We start from the raw sequence: 15,735 nt of genomic DNA, 5'->3' as shown, positions 1-15,735 counted from the left end.
ACCCCGATTCCAGGCGCCCACGGCCAGCGGCTCACGCTGCTTGCTCATGCGCACGCCTCTCTGCTGGCAGCCCTGGGATCCCTTGTTGATTTCACCACAGGATCCAGCTCTGGCTTCGTGCCCACCTAAAGAACAGCCTGGACGTGGTGGGGAGTTAATGTCCTAGGTGGACTTTTGACCCCCGTTTTCACCCCATTATGAGATGCAGTCGATAGGAATTGTTGGGGCCAAAGTCCTGCAGACGGAGCAATCAAGAGCAGTCAGTGGTGGCCAGTCCCACCCAGCCTTGTTCTCCTTACTTCCCTGCCCTCCTCCTCCCATCCCCCCACTCCTGCTCTGTGGGGTTGTGCCTCCTAATAAAATAGTATCACACAGCCTTAGGCTCCACTTGCTGAGGAGCCCAAGACAATATACACATTTAATTAGGAACTGGTTACATGAGTAGACTCTGAGGTCAGAGAAAGGAGGCTGCAATCCTAACAAGGTAGTTATTTAACCTCTTCGTGCCTCAGTTTCATGGTCTGTGAAAAGTGGAGTAATGCCTACGTCGGGGTGTTGTGATAAGTATTAAGTGGGACTTATGGAGCCCCAGACACATCACACACTCAACCGTTAGCCATTGCTATTCTTTTGTACCTATGCCACGCTGGAGCCGAGTACATGGCCCTGAATGTTAAGTCTGTGATGATGGTGCCTTAATTCATGTAGCACTTTGCCCTTTTCTGAGGGCCTCGTGTTGTAATGTTCAGTCTTTCCCAATCCTGTGAGTCAGAGAGACTTTGAAGGGGAAGCGGGCAGGTCCAGTGACCCTCTGTTAGGTTGGGCCATAGCTCCTCCCTCTTGCTGACTTCTACCAGTCACCATTCCTGGGGTGCATTCCCAGATGGTGCCCAATAGACTGAGCTGCCCATGACGGTGATCCGATGAGGACAGGGCAACACTGCTCTCAGAACCCCCTCAAAGGAAGAAATTTCCAGTTAGACCTCTGCTCAAAGTTGGAGTACTTAAATTAGGAAAAGAAATCATTTTGCAAAGGGTTCATGGAAGGTCTTTGGCTTTAGTTCTTAAGTGAAGCTAAGTAATAAGAACTCATAGGAGGCATCAAAGGGAAATTCCTGTAGTGTTGATTTTTTCAGTTTTGGCATGTCCTTGCTTTTGGAATTTCCCCAATGTACACTTTTAAGTCATTTTCTATTTGTAGAATTCTGTCATAGTGCACGTTTGGCTTCTCCAACTGGTGCTTTCCTTAGATGAAACATTCAGTAAGATATAACTAAAGAAAATAAACAATCGACCGGAATTACTATAATGTGCTTATAATGAAAGAGCAGGTTTTAAAAATAGTGTATATTAAAACTTAAGCTTCCTAAAGTAGCTCTTCCAAGGTAACAAAACATCCTTTGCAGAGCAGTGACTGAAGAGACACTGAGCGGCTCCGGCTCTTTTTTGTTCAGTGTGGAATAATTCTGTATACTTCAAGGCCTAATTTGCTTCACTTAGCGTAATTGTCAGTTAGATGAATGGAAAATAGCATGGTACTAATTCCAATTTATTTTGCTTGATATAGTCAAAATTCATGCAGTGGAGAAAAAAAGGAGGTCAGACTATGATCTGACAACTTTTTATTTTTCATATTTTGCTATAATTGCTAACATTTAGCAAACAGCCCAGCTAAATTACAAATAAAATACACAATTGACATTTATTTTTGTAAAAGGAAAATGTAACGTCCAGTATAATTACAGAGAATAAGAAAAGACATAATTGTTTGGTTAATATTTTTGTATTTTCTGAGAAGAAATACCATATATGATTTTTTTAAAAAAAACCTCTGTAATTCAGTTTAAGTTGATTCTGTTTCAGTAAAAACTATTTTCTTAAATCTGATTGCCCAGTTTTGAATTATTCTTCTCAAAGACCAATCAACTCATATTATTCTCAACAAGATTGCCTTTCCTAAAGCCAGCAGGGAACCTGGTATATTTTTTTACTTTATTTTTTATTTTCCACATGTAACAAATGCCTTCTTTCTGTTCAAAATGTCCCTCACAGTTGTGCGAGGACTGCTACTAATAAAATAAGCTCAGAATTGTTTATGGTAAGAACTGATCTTGCAAAACCCACTGTACTGGGCGGCGCAGATGCCCGGGACTGGCTTCTCTTTGATAGGGAATGGTCTCAGATCTTGGAGAGGATCTGCCTGGGCAGCGTCAGTCCCCTCGGACTCTGGGGCCATGGTTGAGTTAGGACTTACATGAGGACAGCAAAGGTCACCACGTCGCTGACATGAGGATTGTGTGTATGTGTGTGTATGTGTATGTGTACATGTGTGTGTGTTGACTTCATAGTTTTCATCTGCAAAACGGAGGCAATTCTGCCCACATCACTGGGTTTTGATGGAGTTAAAATGAGACACTTTAAAATGGGTGCTTGTCCATATTTGTAAGATGGGAGTGGCAGAAAAAGGGGACTTGACCGACATGAGGCTTACGTTAGAGGTCTCCACGCTCTGTACATTGTAGTCAGTGCCTTGCTTTTCTTTCAAATGAGGATAATGATATTGACCTACTTCAAAAGGCTGATGAGAAGCACAGCTAATTACTGTTGGTAAACCACTTTGAAAACATTAAGTGCTATCTATGAAAATGCTAAATAATAACTTCCTGATGCTGTTGAAAGGATTAATTAGGGAATGTTTACTTGAACCTTGATCTACTAATGAAAGGTGTTTCTCCTGTTGCTATTTTTGGGTTAGCTATTATTTTGTGCTATAATTTAGTAGATAGTAAGTGTCATGTTTGGCTGGGTTTTTAACTGTTTCCAGATGGAATTTTGATAATTTTTTTGAGAGAACAAATGGATTTCATGTTAAGCATCTTGTCCAATGTCATCCAACTAAACCGACCTTTGCTTATTTCATACTGTCATTCACGACTTCCTAGATATTCTCATCAAGCCGCTTTTTCACAGTCTGCTTCAAATACTGTATTTAGTGACAGATTTAGATTCTCTACCTCCTCCTCTGTTTCTCAAACCACTTTTTTCACCAAGTACAAAAAATAAAAAACCTGGATTAAGAAGATCTTGAAAACAATTTAATCTTCACTTTAAAACCTTATTAAGAATTAGGATTTGCTTCCAAATGAAAGCTGTCACTTCTATTTTCCATACTTAAATTTGTAGATATGCAGTCTTACTCTCCTGGTTTATTTTCTGAATTTTCTTGGTGGCAAAAAGGCCTTCAGAATAACCTTGTCCCGAAGGGAGTGTGGTGAACTTTCATTTTCACTTCTTTCCAACGGATATAGTTACTCCAAATCATTGTGCAGTTTTCCAATATATTATAAGGGATTTCAGAAGCTAAAAACGCCATTTAAAAGATATTGGACAGCTCACAGAATCTGTAGGGAAGCTGCAGGCCCACATGATGCCCAAGTCATGTTACAGAGCACCTCCCCTGGACACCAAATCCCACCAGTGTGCACTGCTCCTATCTGTGACACTGGTGCCAACAGCTGCTGCCATCATAACTGCTGTCATTGCCACCTCTGAAAGTCAGATGTCGCTCCTGCCACACCCGTCTCGACAATACATTCGGGCAGTCCTTTCCGTTTTAATTAAAGTCTGAGGAGGATGCATCTAGTGAATGGAGTCACAGGAAGGCTGAGAAATCCAGGGTCTGGCATCTCCAATTTACACAGTGGGAACCGGCCTCTGCTTCAGGAATGGAGATGAGACTGAGGAAGGGCGTCCCGAAAACATGGAAAAGAGGCTCAGAGGCTGGGTGGCCAGGAAGAATGACAAATGTCCATGCATGACAAAACAGAACTGCAGTCTGTAAATACATGCAGTTGACTCCTTCTACTTCCTCCTGGGATAAATGTTTAGATGCTTTTTACAGTTTAAAGGTTTACCTTCTTTACTTTTGCTGTTTACAAAAATTAAATACTGCTTGGGGTAAAAACAGTTCCATAATTAATCTCAATGCTTTTTTAAATGAACAAACTCACAGATTTTTCCCCACACATTTTTCTATTAAATATTTCCTTTCATTACCGCATTAAAAATGTTATGGCACGTTTATATAATTATCTGAAAAGGTGGTAGGGCGGAACAATAGACATCTTTGTTATTATCCATCGTCATTTGTGTTTGTTTTTTATTTCACTGGCTTGTATCAGCAACAGATAGCAATTGGTGCCATGTTATGCCAAAGTTTAACCTGGGCCAGGTTAGCTGATTGCATCATTGTGGCCTTAACTCCCACTGGCTTTTTCTAGAAATCTACCTACTGATTCTATAGTTCTCAACGTCACTGATGATGAAACATTTTTCCTTCTTCTCTTTTCCCTGGATACTGTACCCGGTTCTACCAAACCCATGACAACATCTTGGTGACCTTTGCAAGCCAAGTTTACCAACAATATCCCCCGAGGCAATGACTTCAAACTTATTTTGAATTCTTTCAATGTCAAGATTCCCAATACTTTAACATAAATGATACGATAAAGTAGCTGAGTGGACTGCCACCAAAAGTAGATTACTCTCTTCCGGTCTGGGTATTTGCTGCTCAGCTCTCCTGGGAGTTTTGGGAAGCGTTTTGGTTTCGTGTTAAGGTAATGGTGGGGGCAAAGAAAGCTTTCAGAGTGTAGACACTGTAGACGCCAACTGCTCCGGAATGATTCATGCGTTAGCATTTGACAATTCATCCTTACCAATAGAATGTGTTAGGTAGGTTCTGCTGAACTTTCATCATGAAACAAGTGCAATATTTAAAGCTGAAAAGGCTAATTTGGTTGATGTGTAAATATTAGAGTTTTTTTTTCTAATTGCTGCCCTAACGGGGCCTTTCCCTTTTTTACCTAGATCTCAAGGAGACACCACTGAGTGGCCTGTGGTAGCTCCAATTTATTCTGTCAAGTCTGCAAAGTTCACTAACAAGGCACTTCATCGTGTGAGTTGTGCATAGTGAGTGCCAGTGACAAGCAGGAGAGAAGCATCCCTCATCTCTTGGTGGGCTAATGGCAACAAAATCTTGCAGTGAAAACAAAAATAAATGAATTTTTTAAATCATAAAGATCCTTCTAAAACACCAAGAGATGCACAACTCACATGATGAAGTGCCTACTTGGGGAACTTTGAGTACTTCACAGAATATTTTGGAGCTACCACAGGCCATTCGGTGAAGCCTCCGTTTGAAAATGTTTGGCCTGCAGATCAATAACTGAAGGCTGAAACAGCTCTGAAAAAAGTCGTAATCTGTGATCTAGGAGGGAACTGTGGCCTGGGGAGCCTTAGTGGGCATGCTGAAGGCTTGTCCTGTTATTCTACCCGGAGACTTAGCAGAGCACTTGAAGAAGCTATGCTGGGCCTCTCTGGGCTCCTACAATATATTGTGTTCAAACAGGGGCATGAATCTGTGGTGCATACGTGTATAATTAACATTTTCAAAGACACACTAAATGCACTGTTGGTTATTTGTAACACATTTTATTTTGGAACAGATCCGTGCTTGTTTGGTTTAAAACACAAAGTTCTTCTTTTTCCAGGAGAATGTCACATCCAGCTATTTTTCCCAATTAGTTATTTTTTATTTTTCAGTTATAGTTGACCTACAATATTATGTTAGTTTCAGGTATATACACCAGCTATCGATTTAATAAATACTGACCACCTACTATGTGTGAGGCACTATGTTAGAATATTCTCTATATGTATATATGAAGTCTGTCCAGAAGGTATCCAGCCACATAACAGGAAAATGAGAAACATTTATTGAAGAAGAGACAAAATACAAGAAATATTCTACACAGGTCAGTGACATCTTAGTCCCCTTCAGAGTAGGCACCTGGGGACCTCACACAGTTCTCCCAATCACCATCAGCTACCCCATCATCTTTTCCTGAATCTCATTGACAGGCTGAAGTCTCTTCCTTTTCAAAGGTGATGTTAGCTTTGGGAAAAGCCAGAAGTCACAGGGCACCAAATCTAGGCTGTGGGGGGCTGAGTCACCTGGATGATTTGCTGTTTCGCAAAAAAGCTCTGCACCAGATGGGATGTGCAAGTGGGCGCGTTGTCCTGATGAAGCTGCCAATCTCCAGTTGCCCATAGCTGCGTCCTTCTGCGTCATCCGAATAGTTTCCACGGAGGATTGTTCAAGCTTAGCGCAAAATGTGATGCAGATTCATTGCTCTACTTGCTCAGTCACTTTGAACATGACAGCCACACAGTACACATACTCACTCAACGGCATCTGCCGCCCTCCCTGACTAGAGCAGAGAAGTCGTCATTGTTCACACATGCACATTCCAGTCCACTCTCCTTGGCTGCCAGATTACGACGATGTTGTGCAAACTGTTCTTGTTATATGAACAATGGATTGACTTTTTCTGGACAGACTTCGTACATGTGAATGTACATAGAGAAAATAGATATAAAAATTGAGTTATTCTGCTTTGGGTAATCTTTTGAATAATCATCTGATATAATTATCGAGTTCTTATTTGGTTTTTGGCTCCCCACCTAGTCTCTGAGCTTTTCTGGGTCAGACCCTAGAGCAAGCTGCTTTCCCTTCCCTAACTCATTACCACTTAGCAGAGGGCTGCTGCTAAGCATCAGAGAGGTACAGGGTGACATTTCTCCAAAAACCATATCTTTTCCACAAATTTTGAAGGTAACATATTGACACTACAGGGCACTGATGGAAAGACATTAGAGAGAAGCATATGTATTATACAAAGATTCCTGTGCCTACAAGCCACCTAGGGATCTTGTTAAAGAGTAGGTTGAGAATCAATAGATCTGGTGCAGGGCTTGAGATTCTGCGTGCAACAAGCTCCCACGTGACACCCACGTGGCCGCCGATGCACGGACCACACTTGACCAGGGCAAGGTTTATGTAATGGCCGCACCCCAGATCGGGCCCTTATAATCGTAGATCAAGCACTCAGAGCGCAGCCCGCTCTAACCGCGCCCCCAAGCTAGCCCGCCTGTGGCCGCACCTGCTGGCCGCCCAGTGCTGTTGGCAGGATCCGCGAGGGCTGGTCCCCTCGCCTTCATCTCTGCCTCAGAGCTGGAGTCGGAGAGCAGCAGCCAGGTGAGCGCAACCGCCAGGTGAGCGCAGCCCCCAGCGGAAGAAGCGACTCACCTGGGACGTCTCCAACCGCCCTCCCTGGAGACCCGGCAGACCGGTTTTACCTGTCCTCGGCCAGAGACGGCTACGGACCCAACTCTTGACTACTGGGGGAGGCGGGCGTCCTTCCGCAGCCTCCTCCCACCTTTCTAGTCACTTCATCAGTTTTCTATTCGCCACTCCCCAAGCCACAGAAAGGCGGGACCCGGCGCGGCAGCTGGTCGGGGACCGTCTCCAGCTCCGCGTGTGAAACTGTTCAACCCGAAACACAAACACCAGCCACTGACGTGTTGTAAGAAACACCACAGTTGGATGACTGCGGAGCGAAAACAGACCAAACAGGGAGGCAGGGAAGGGAAAGCAATTGGCCCGGCTGGGCTGGAGAAGCGGCTCGAGTTACATTCCCTTTGCCAGTTAGCGTCGTGGGCGTTTGTTGCTGTGTTAATTACACTTCTTCTCGGAGTCGGAGGCGAGAACAGCCCTTGTGGAACGATTTCAAGTGGAACGTTCCGCCAGCAGGAAAACAACTGCCTGCCTCCCCGGCTAGGTTGGGATTCCCACCAGGCGGCACTCGGGCAGGAGTCGGCGGGGAGGAGAGGCTGCCCCCGGCGCGCCTCCGACCCTCAGCTCGTGGGTGCAGTTCAAAAGGAGAGATGCACAGTGTCCAGCTCCCGGAGTGGACATGGGGCGCGGGACACTGCCTGTTTCATCTTTGGGTGGGCCAGATGAGGGTGGGCGCCGGCGGTTTAGAAGGAATCAGGAACAACGTGAGATGGCACGTGGCCTTACAGACGAAATGCCCCGGCTCCAAATCCTGTCTCTGCCCCTCGTTGAGTTGTGTGACCTTTGGCGAATTGATACTTTTTTGCGAGCTGCTCAGGCTTCTCATACCTCACAAGGTCGTGAAGTGGTAACACTTACATGGTATTGACTATGTTAGGAGATTCTTCGGAACGCCCAACCCCCACAACAACCTCAGGAAGAAGCACTTTGCAAATTGCCGTTTCACACATGGGAAAGCTGAGTCCTAGATATGTTCATGAATGTGCCCGAGGTCACACGGCTGACGGGTGGCAGGACTAGGATTGGAAACCAAGTGGTGGAGCTCCAAATCCATGCTCTCCCCAGGGTGCTCGCTCCACTGCATGTTCAATGATACTGTGTAGTCAAGTACCTGGAAAACAGCAAGGTGGTCGCTATTGTTTCCACTACCACAGGCACATACACACCAAACTGATCCTAGCTAGGATGTAATGGGCTCATCATTGATTTACAAGGGAAATGGCAGAGGGGGCAAGGGTCCAGGTGGTCGTGGGAAATCCATCAAAGGTAGCTGGACAGGGATTGGGGAATAGGAACGTGGATCCCAGCCCCAACTCGGTCAGTGTATCCTCAGCCTAGATATGGCTAAAGTCCCTCAGAAGCCAGTTAGGTGAAGCCCCAGGGGCAGGATGGCTCAGTGAGAAGGGGCATGAGCCTGAGAGTCTATACTGAAGTCTCCTGCCATGGACCAGCGGTGCATCACTTACTTAAACAGCACAAAAAATATGAAACTGTTGGTTTTCCTGCCATTTCAAAAAATACATTTTTCTACTGTGCTCTTTGGGCCTTTTAAGAGTAAAATTCTTGGAACTGAGTCAAATACCACAATCCAAAAACCACGGCGTGCCCTTGAAACTGCCATTTATGCACACTTAAGGGCTGGCACAGCCACCTGTGATAATATATGGGGAGTCCTTCGGAATGAAAGCACCAGGTAATGATATTTTAAAAGGACACCATACATATTTTGATTGTCATAATCTTCCTGGGAAAATACCATCACTAATGTGGCTTTCACTGAGAGTTCCATGTCCCTCTTGGGAAGGCCATTTTCAGAATAGATCATGGACAGGTTGGGAAAGGGCCAGGCCAGGAAGCCGTTGATGCTGAAGGAAGTGGTACAATTTCTCACCATGAAGAGTGTGCAGGGGGTGCAAGGCAGGCACTCGGGTTCTGTGGACAGCGGCCTGTTTGCCTTTCCCTGGGCATTGCCCATTCACCAGGGCAGCCAAGGGCTAGCTGGGAATTTGCACATCCTGGGTTAGTTTCCTCATGCCGCTGTAAAAAATCACTTCAAATCTAGTGGGTTAAAACAACCAAATAGAACATCTAACAGTTCTGTAAGTTGGAAATCCGACAAGTCTCACTGAGAGAAAATCAAAGTGTCAGCCCGCAGGATTCCCACACCTTTCTGGAGGCTCTGAGTGGGCGGGGGAGGGGGCGGGGACCTGTTTCCTCGACTTTTCCTTCATCCATCCTCAAAGCCAGCAACGGCAGGTCAAATTCTTCTTATGTTGCATCACTCCTGACTCTCTTCTGCTTCTCCCCTCCACTTTTAAGGCCCCTTGTGATTACACTGGGCCCACCCAGGAGCTCAGGATAATCTCCTTATTTTAAGGTCCTCTGATTAGGAACTGACTTCCATTCGCAACATTATTTTCCCTTTTTCATGTCATGTAACATATTCACAGGGGGTGAGAATCAAGGCGTGGACATCTTTGAGGGCCATTGTTTTGCCTGCCTCACACCCCAGGTGCTTTGGTGGCAGGCATAATCTTAATTCAAAAACATGCTCAACACTTACTCTCTGAGAGGTACGATCACAGGGACAGAGACCTGTGATCGAGTCCCAGCCCTGCCACTTAGTAGTTACCGGTGTGTTATTTGGGGCCAGATATATAACCTTTCTAACTCTCGATCGCTTCACCTGTAAAATGGGGATGACAATAATACCTACCTTGTTGGATTATTGTTTGAGTTAAATGAGATAGTACTTGAAAAGCACTTAGCATGATGCCTGGCCTGTGGTAACCACTAATGAATGTTTTGGTTATTTTTATTAATGTGGCAGGGGGGTTCGCAGAGAAGTGTAAATGCATGGTGTTGCCCTTGCGGAGTTTGAGGAGAAAGGCAAACTCACACGCATCACCGTGGAGTAAGACAACACAGGTTTAGAGAGTGAAAAATAGAGAACAGTCGTCTCCTACTTGGGTGCTCAGTAGGACCCCACAGACAGTAAAAGCTGTTGCGCGAATGGAGATATTTTCAGTTAGCAGAAGAGGCAGGCATGGAGGGGGCAGGACTGCTGCTGCTGGAAGGAGAAGAAAGACTGGGTTTAGGTTTAGGCGGAGGAGGAAGTGTCAGGCCAATGAGCGTGCCCGTGGTGTATTACGAGGTGAGACAAATAAGATGATTTGCTTATGGAAAATGGAGGGTTTGTTCATTCATTCATTTCCAATGTTTTTCCAGAATGTTGAGGGGAAGCGTGGGCTATGACACTTGAAAAGGCCAGGCTGTTACACAGGTTATACAGATCAGATTTTTTTTCTGGCAACAGCAGGGAGCCCTAGGAAGTTGTAGAGCAGAGGTAGATTCATGGAGAAAGCAGCATTTAGAAAGGTTAACCTGAGTAGTGTGTGTAGATGGACTGATAGAAGGAGAGCCTGGAGGGAGGGAGACCCGGGCGGAGGTGTTTTCAGTGGTCCAGATAATAATGTCTAGAGGAGATGTCTTAGCAGCCAGACCTAGAAGAGGGAATGCCTGCCAGGGACACAACAAAGCAAGAGCAAAGGGCCTTGGTGATGCAGACAGGAAGGATAAAAAAATTCCTGGAAGTCTGGTGATGGCAATAATAGAAATCAGAAATGAGTTCAGTTTGAGTTGTTCTGTGTTCTGTTTAAGAGGTTGTCAGGTCACGCAGGTGGCCCGTGTCCAGGAAGCCATTGGAAATGAGGAACTGGAATGTGAGAGAGAGCTCACGCTGGCTAATTAGGCTTGGAAGTCACCGGCAGAGAGCTGGTGGCTGAAATCCTTTACTCCTGCCTTTCATGGGCAGCCCCGTTGTAGGGCCCACTCTGGGGGATTCCCAGCAGCACCGCTCTTTCCTTCATTCCATGTTTCCCTTTGCTTGCCTTGTTATGGGCTGAACTGTGTCTCCCCAAAATTCATATGTTGAAGTTCTGTCCCCTAGTATCTTCACATGTGACTGCATTTGGGGATAAAGGCCTTTAAAGAGGTAGTTAGGGTTGAATGTGATCATTGGGGTGAGCTCACTCTATGACTGGTGCCCCTATAAAAGGAGGAGATTAGGACAAAAGACACATACAGGAGAAAGACCGTGTGAAGACACAGGGAAAAGATGGCTGTCTACAAGCCAAGGAGAGAGGCCTAGGAAGAAACCAACCCTGCAGACACCTGGGTCTTGGACTTCCAGCCTCCAGAACTGTGAGAAAATACATTTCTGCTGTTTAAGCCCCTGAGGCTGTGGTGCTTTGTTATGGCAGCCTGAGCAGACTACTACACTCCCCCAGGGGCCAGGGTCTTGTCCTGCCACCCCATCTGAGCTGGGGGCATGCCATGCTACCAATGTGTCTGCCTGCTTACATTTCACCAGGTCTGTTTCCTAGCCCCTCATTACCTGAGTACGTCGTGGGTGGTATTGAGCAGTTATCAAGATATCGTTCCCTGTGAACTGCACGGAAGGGTATTCTTCCCTGATAACAGTGCTCTGTCTCGGGAGCCTCCCCATGGGGGGCACACTGGTGGGAGAGGGAGCTAGTCAAAGAAGCCTTTCTGAGCGTCCAGCTCGCAGCTGTTCGGGGACTGTCTCACCACCTGTTCCTAAGGCTGTCTCTGGCAATGGATCCCTGCATGTGCCTTCCTGTGAAGCATGCTCAGAAAGAAATGTGACCATCCTCATTAGCAAGACAGAAAAATAAGATTTTACTGCACTTATAATTCATGCAGTGTGGGATTTTTTTTTTCATTTAGTAATGATTCTAAATCTCAGTTGCATCCCATTTTTGAAAACACGAAGACCACGAAAGCTGAAGACCAAGCCAGCACTTAATGTCCCTCAGAGGAAACGGGGGGATATATTCGTACACCCACCTACACGGAGCTTATCTACAAAAGGACAGAATAGCTAGTGTTCAGAAAGTTCCTGTTAGTTCCACTGGACAGATTCCAGGTCCTGCCTTACAGACTTCTGTGACAGTGAAATATTCAGACCAGGACTGTGTCCTCGGTGACTGCTGTGTTCATTAGAGCTGGCCTTTATGATGGATGAGGCCATAACGACGAGGAAGGCGCTGACGAGCTGTTCTCCATCTTCACAGAGGACGGAATGAGAGCAAGTGGGCTGAAGGCCTAGCCAAGTCGCGTCAGGACCTGGGAGCCTGCTTCTAAGGTCTTTGTAAGGTCCGACTAGGTTGTGCTCTTGCTCCCTCCTCTGGGCTGCCGTGGTACTGCCCTGCATTTCCTGCAGTTCAACAATGTACTGCATTGTGCAGTTGTTTATGTGCCTGTTCCTACCAATAGCCTGCGAACTCCTAAAGGGCAGGGCTCCTGTCTCATCTTTGTGCCTCTGCCTCAGCCTCTAGTGGGCACTGGGTGAGGCCTCAGTGAATGGGAACCGACTCTTTGTCCTGTGAAAACTTTTTAGTGTCCCTGAGACTCTGTGTGTGTGCATGCATGTGCAAGGGGGGAGGGTTGGCGGGGGGAGAGAGCGAGCCATAAATAAACCACTCTTGGAAGTGACTTTTAAGACTTGTTATTTTGGATATCGATTAATGTGTGAATAGTGTAGGTGACTGTCGAGCATATGTTGATGAGTGAGACATAATTAGGGACTGATTGGCTAACAGAGGGCTGGGAGACACATATTTGCTAGAGGGAGACATGTGGCTTCTACTCTAGAGATTTTTAAGGAAATGAAAGAGACACTTCTGCAATGGGATGTGACCCGCCTGCTGAATGCAAATTTTCTCTAGACTCAGAGGGTGATTGGATCCCTGAAGCTGCACACTCGATGGTCCATACAGCTGCCACTGATTGCCTCCTCCCTGGGGGAGGTGCTTTGCACCTGCTATTGCAGTTAATTTTCACACACTTCTTGGGATGCATATCGTTTCCCCCCATTTTACAGATGGGAAACTGAGGATCAGAGAGATTTGCTTATTCAGTCAACCACGTTTACCATGCTCACGCTGTGTGCTGAACACTGCGTTGGGCTCTGGGACACAACAGTGACGCACAGTCCGTGCCCTCCTGGAGCTTACAGTCTAGCACAAGAGAGAAAGCACAGAGGTAAGCGATCTGCTTTAACAGGGCGCTGATGAAGTTTATAGCAGGAGCTTATAGTAGAGTGAGGGACTGGGGAGCAAAAGGCCCATCGCAGTGGGCTTGGTTGTAAGTGCTCCAGAGAGGAAGCGCCAGGTGCTGTGTGAGCGCACAGGAGGAAGGAAGTGACACCCAGCTGAGACCTGAGCATGGGTAGGAGTTGGTGGGGGAGGGGAGGGAAAGGTTTCCAAGTGTTCCCAGGGAGCAGAGTGTGCAAAGGTCAGAGATTAGAGCTGGCCTAATTCTGGCTAGAATATGGGTTTTCAGTGAGGAATGAGGCTGGAGAAGTAAGCTGGGGCCAGATGCTAAGGGTTATATAAAAAGCTTAGATTTGATCTTGGTGATCTGAACAAAGTAGGAGCAGGTATAATAACTTGTCCAGGTCTTATGACCAGAAAGTGGTCCACTTGGGATTGGAACTAAGGTTCAGTCTAACTCTAAAGCTCCTCCCTATGTCCATTGGCCTCCATTGCCAGGAAACATCCCACTAACTGGTGGAAGAAAAGGTGGAGACTCACTTGTGTTTTTCTAGCAATCACCTCCCTCCATGCCCAGCCCCCATGGGTTTTTCCATTTTTATTTCCCTGGGCAACAGCCCCAGAAAAGGGTGTGTCACAGCCCAGGAACAGGTGGCAGATGCTGGCACCAAGGAGCAGTTCTGTGACAGCACTTCTGCTTCCTGACTGTGCTCCACCCTTTTTTCTGAAGTTGACATTTCTCTCCACTACTCACCTATACAGTAAGTGACCTGGCTGTCCCCAGGTGGTGGAGAAACTGCTGGCTCCAGCTGCCTCTGGGAGCCGAGTCCGAGCTCCCCAGACTGAGAAGGAAGAGAACCAGGTGTCAGGTGGGGAGAAGACACTTGTGTTCTCTTCGTTGCCATTCATGTCCTGTGGGGGGGATTTGAGGTGCATATGCCTGGGTGCTGTTTTGCATTGTTTTCCTGTATGTCTCCTCGCTGGGGGGGCTGCCATCATGCTGATGCTTAACTTAATCTACACGCCATTACTCCATACTTTGGAACCCCAACATGTTAACATGCTTCCGTGGTAAACAAAACTTTTTCAATAACTGCTCAGAGTTTGGGAAAACAAGCTTGTTTTCTCCTTCTTTGTATATCTGGCAGGATGGTTGTCTTTGTTCATATTTTTCTTTTGGTATAGTGTAGTGGGCAGGGGCGCAGTCTGTCCCAGACTGAGTTCAAATCCTGATGCTAACACTTTCTAACTGGGGACCTTGGGCAAATTACTTAACACTCTGTGCCCCCCCTTACTTATCTGTAAGAAAGAGATAACAGTCTCTGTTTCATAGTGTAATGATGAGGATTAATTGCATTAATTAGAAGGACATCTGGCACAAAGTAGTTACTTCTTAAATGTCAGGCTAGTACTAGTGTTCATGATATAATTTGCATGTTTTTTTTTTTTTATTCTAGTCCTCAGCTCCAAATAGGTTTTTAGGAAAGGCTTTGGAGAGATAGGGAGTGCTGATCTTCAGCCTGAGCACCCTGTGCAGGTGAAGTTCATCAACACATAAGGAGATGGTTATGGGATAAAGCTCTCCTGAGGATCGAAAGAAAGAGGTACAACCGTACTACAGTTCCTGAGAGTGCTCAGAAGCACTTGCAAAGGAAGAAATAATATCCTGTGTGTTAACACACATCGCATCACGCACCCCCAACAACCTTCTGGGGCAGCGGACAGCACAGAGCTCTGTGACAAAGAACCACAGGTGATTGTTTTAAATGTAGATTGTGCGTCACGTGAGTGAAGTTTCATTTCTTCCAAGTCACAGAGGATGCGCCTCTGGCGAGTGCCTCTGTCACTACAGGGCTGGCTTTCCCTTAATGTCAGGTGAACTCCGACTGTTTTGAATAAAGTTTTACTACTGGTCAGTGCATTCTTTAAGTCTGAATATGTAAGTGACTTTTATTTTCTCCTGAAACACCTTTAACTGGAAGGTGCATGCACAAGTAGAGGGAGAAGGCTGCCCTTCGATGCTTCTAGACAGAGGCTGAGATGAACAAGTCCGACCGTCTGCATTGCCTGGGAATGTGCAGGTGACTATGGAGACAGCCACAGAGGGACAGGAATGGGCATATGGTCCTCACTGGCACAGCATCCCAACGTAATTAAAAATGTCTTAAAATGCAGAACTCCCCTAAACTGTAAAGTATATCATGGTAGATGTCAAATTAGCATTTTCTGCCTCTTTTTAACAATGCCATAATCTCATTAATCTGCAGAAGGAACCACATGCATGGACTCCAACCAGTTGGCTGGACATATGTTGCATATTGGACTGGCCATTTGGCTGGATCTCATTAAAGTGGAGAAATTGAATTTATTCTGGGCACTGAACTCAAATCTTGGACTGCTTATTACTTTTTGAGCTCCCTTTTTAAAGTGATAGGTTTGTAAGTGCCAACAATTCAGTACCAA

The 15,735-nt window shown here is 45.9% G+C and overlaps 1 long non-coding RNA gene across 1 annotated transcript; it reads right to left on the bottom strand.

Moving 5' to 3' along the window:
• Positions 1-5,751: 5,751 nt before the first annotated feature.
• On the bottom strand, positions 5,752-7,187 carry LOC128781229 (uncharacterized). The gene is made up of 2 exons (XR_008427160.2): positions 7,002-7,187; positions 5,752-6,398 (listed from the first exon to the last, which is right to left on the bottom strand). It is a non-coding gene; the product is annotated as an uncharacterized lncRNA (long non-coding RNA).
• Positions 7,188-15,735: the final 8,548 nt, after the last annotated feature.

The sequence above is a fragment of the Desmodus rotundus genome, chromosome 1, assembly GCF_022682495.2.
Source record: "Desmodus rotundus isolate HL8 chromosome 1, HLdesRot8A.1, whole genome shotgun sequence".
NCBI lineage: Eukaryota > Metazoa > Chordata > Mammalia > Chiroptera > Phyllostomidae > Desmodus > Desmodus rotundus.
The sequence above is the reverse complement of the archived record's forward strand: the minus strand, read 5'-3'. Positions and strand labels throughout refer to the sequence as shown.